Below are 4130 nucleotides of genomic sequence, written 5' to 3'. Positions count from 1 at the left end.
ATTCTTCTGCTCCACTGTATTTCAAAACTCCTTGAAAGAGTTGTCTGAACTCACTGTCTTCTGCAAGGAGGGGTTCCTCTCCTTTCCTTATTTCTTTTTCTTTTTTTTTTTTTGAGACAGTCTCGCTCTGTCGCCCAGGCTGGAGTACAGTGGCGCGATCTTGGCTCACTGCAAGCTCTGCCTCCTGGGTTCACGCCATTCTCCTGCCTCAGCCTCCCGAGTAGCTGAGACTAGAGGTGCCCGCCACCCTGCCCAGCTAAATTTTTTTTATATTTTTAGTAGAGACGGGGTTTCACCATGTTAGCCAGGATGGTCTCAATCTCCTGACCTCATGATCCACCCGCCTCGGCCTCCCAAAGTGCTGTGATTACAGGCGTGAGCCACCGTGCCCGGCCTCTCCTTACCTTATTTCTTAAACTCATTCAGTTAGGTTTCTGCCCCATCACTCCACTCCCGTCAGAGCCACCAATGGTTATCATGCTGCACACTGATGCATGGCAGTCACTTCTCAGTGCTCATCCTCCTCCACCTCCCAGCAGCATTCGATGCAGTGGTCAGATCACTCCCTCTTCTCTGTGGCCTCTCTTCTTTTGATGTCCAAGACCACCGTCTCTTGGTTCTCAACTTCATGGGCTGGTTCTTGGCCTCCTTTGCAGGATTCACTTCATTTTCTTGAATTTCTTGATTGAACCCTGGGATCCTCCAACATCCAAACAAAATGTCTTTATTTATTTATTTATTTATTGGATGTTGGAGGATCCCAGGGTTCAGGCCTCAGATCTTTCTCTTCACCATCCATACTCACTCTTAGTTTAACCCATCCAGTGCATATTCAACAATGAATATGCTGATAATCCCCAACATATACTTCAGTCCAGACCTTTCCCCTGAACACCATGTGTATATTAGATTCCCGTCCAAAATGTCTACTTGGATGGCATCTCAACTGAAATACATCCAAAACCAAATTTCTGACTTTTCCCACCCCTCCTCTCCAATATTTCACTATCCTAGCAACTTTAGTTTAGTTACTCCAGCCGAAAACCTTGCCATCATCCTTAATTCTGTCCCTGCTCCCTACCTGCCCCCTCCATGTAATCAATCAGCAATTCCTGTCGGCTCTACCTGACTGCCTTATTCCACCCCCATAACCACCACTCGGTCCCAAATCACCCACGTCACACCCAGAGACCTGCAGCAGCCTCTGCACCCTCTCCTTGCTCCATCCTCATCCCCATCCTTTCATCACAGCAGCAAGAGTGATCCTTCCTAACATAAAAGTAGATCATGCTATACATTTGCCACAACTCACAGGATATATGCAACTCAAATAGTGACCCCTACTATGAAGAATGGATTTGAGTAGATAATAATGTATCAGTATTGGTTCATCAATGGTAAGAAATGTACCACACTAATATAAGATGTAAATAGCAGGGGGACCTGAGGAGAGTTGGTGTGTAGGAAATTTCTGTGCCTTTCCACCAATTTTTCTATAAACCTAAAACTGCTCAAAAGAATTATCCTAATAGAAAAAGAGTAGATCACATCACTCCTCTGCTGTAAACCCTCCAGGGGCTTCCAGCTCCTCGTAGGGGAGAGAGAAACAAATCCCCTACAGGAGCCCAGAAGAACTCCTGCGGTGTTGGCCTCCTATGAGTTCTAGAGCCTCAGTCTCATCTCTCCACCTCTCCCTCTCCCCTTCACTGTGTTCCAGCCACACTGGCCTCTTTGCTCTCCCTCAAATACAGCAAGCACCCTTCCCTGCCTCCCCGAACCTAGGGCTTAGCATTTACTCTTCCCATTGCTTGGAAGGTGCTCACCAGATGTCTCCTTGCTGTCTTCAGATCTCGCTTTGAAGTTTAGCTTCAGAGAAGTCCTCCCTTACACTCCGTGAAACATGGCACCTCCTCTCACTCTCTCCCTTTCTGACACTTTATCCTTCTTCTCTGCATGTAGCACCATGTGACCTTTAGTAAGATTATCTTTGTATTTCCCCACACGTCACTTCCTCAAAATTAAAAGAACAAAAAAGTCCTGAAGTTTAGAACTGGATCACTTGGCCCTTTCTCCTCTTATCTCCTCCCAGCTCAAAGTGCTCGTATCTCTGAATAGCCAGCATCCTCTTGATCTGCAGTTGGGTGCGACATGTTCCAGCTTTGGCACAAAGCTCTTGGTGATGTTAGCCTTCCTCTGGAAAACTGGCTTTGTTTGCCCACCATTGCCACTCTGTTTCCCATCACAGCACTCTTTCTCTGGGCACTCAGGGAATCCTTGCCCTTCTTATACCGGGTGGCTCTGTGAGGCTGATGTGTGCCACACTTCTTATAGAAAGTTCTTCAGTTTCCAGGTACTTTGACATCTTGCAGCGAAGGTGTCTACATGATGAAAATGGAAGTCTGGCATCTGCCCTCTCTGCCTTGCCCTGCTGGAGCCTGTCACCTGATGTGTCTGTGTAATTTTGTTGTCTTCCTCTACTAGAATGTAATCACCATGAGCACAGGAACTTTGCGCATTTTGCTTAATACTGTATCTTGAGGGACCTGCCCCCATGATCCAAACACCTCCCACCAGGCCTGATGGGATGCCTAAAAAAATCTGGGTACTGATTGATGTTTAATTAATATTTGTTGATGTAATGAATTACAAAAACAGAACAAATTAGAGTCCTTCCAGGCTGTCGGCCCTGGAAAGGCTCAGAAAGTCAGGAGTAGTAGGAGCTGCGTAGCCAGAGGATAAGAGTGGCTCAGTCGCCATAATGATGCAGTTTGTCAGAAGGAACTTCAGCATCTGTTGCTAAGGGGATGGCTAAACACCCATGTCACTCCAGCTGTGTTGTTCCTAAACAATAACATATTTTCCAGCTGGTGATTCAGCCTCCCTGAGATCTGGCTTGTAGTGCACTTGAGGTTGTTTCCTGTTCATTACGCTCTGTACACTTTCAAAAAGCCCTCATTCGCTGAATTAACCCAGCTACCTTTATTTGCAAACAGAAGGACTCAATTTATACAGAGAGGTAGAGAACTATCCTCATGCCCAGGTCTAAAAATTTACTATCAGTTTAACATATTTTACCTGCTTGTATTCTTGTGGTTTGTTTTCGTTTCTTGACCAACTTCAATTTGTTCCAGGTTTCGAGGAATCGAAAACAACAGATGATAATGTTACCTCAAAATTTTTGATGTTATAAATAACATCTTTGCAAACAAATCTTTCTTGGCATTCTCTGATCATTTTCTTTGTTTCTCTTTCTAACAGAATGAAGCTATGAATCCTGATTATGCTCAAGTGTAAGGTAGGGTCTTTTTTTTCAATCCTAAATTATTCCTCAGAAAAGAAGAAATCATTTATTGTCACGTGCTTATGAATGCTTTTATTAGCAGCACTCTTTAAATTATAGTTCACCTTTGAATAATGCCCTCATGCAGTTGAAAATCCATGTCAAACTCTTGGCTCCCCGAAAACTTAATTAATAGTAGCCTACTGTTAACGTGGAAGCCTTACTGAGAACCTAAATAATTGATTAAAATTTATTTTGTATATTATATGTACTGTATAGTGTATTCTCACAATGAGGTACGCTAGAGAAAAAGTGTTATTAAGCAAACTTAAGGAAAATAAAATGTATTTATTAAGTAGAAGTGGATTATCACAAAGGTCTTCCTCCTTGTTGCAGGCAGAGAGAAGGAGGAAGAGGAGGGCTTGGTTTTGCTGTGTTAGGGGTGGCTGAGGTGGAGGAAAATCTGTGTACAAGAAGACACCCGCAGTTCAAACCTGTGTTGTTCAAGGATCAATTGTGCTTTATCTTTTAACAGCAAAGTGCTGTTGGAAGAAGATACATAAATTTAATACTTCTCAATCCTGGACGGAATGTTGGGGGTGGGGGAGTTTAAGAAAATACTGATGATCAGATCCCACCTGAGACCAAGAATATTAGAATCTCTGGGGTGGTACTGGGCATTGGTATATTTTTTTAAGCTTCCCGGCTGTTACCAGTTCATATGGATTGGATATTTGTCTCCTCCCAATCTCATGTTGAAATGCAATCCCCAGTGTTGGAGGTGGGGCCTGGTGGGAGGTGTTTGGATCATGGGGGTGTGTCCCTCATGAAAGGCTTGGTGTCCTCCCTG

The 4130-nt window shown here is 44.1% G+C and overlaps 1 pseudogene; it reads right to left on the bottom strand.

The window, feature by feature from the left end:
• Nucleotides 1-2044: 2044 nt before the first annotated feature.
• Nucleotides 2045-3440, bottom strand: LOC129531471 (large ribosomal subunit protein eL42-like; annotated as a pseudogene).
• Nucleotides 3441-4130: the final 690 nt, after the last annotated feature.

Source organism: Gorilla gorilla, chromosome 12 (assembly GCF_029281585.2).
Source record: "Gorilla gorilla gorilla isolate KB3781 chromosome 12, NHGRI_mGorGor1-v2.1_pri, whole genome shotgun sequence".
Lineage (NCBI taxonomy): Eukaryota > Metazoa > Chordata > Mammalia > Primates > Hominidae > Gorilla > Gorilla gorilla.
Note: the sequence above shows the minus strand (reverse complement) of the source record. Positions and strands in the feature narration are given on the sequence as shown.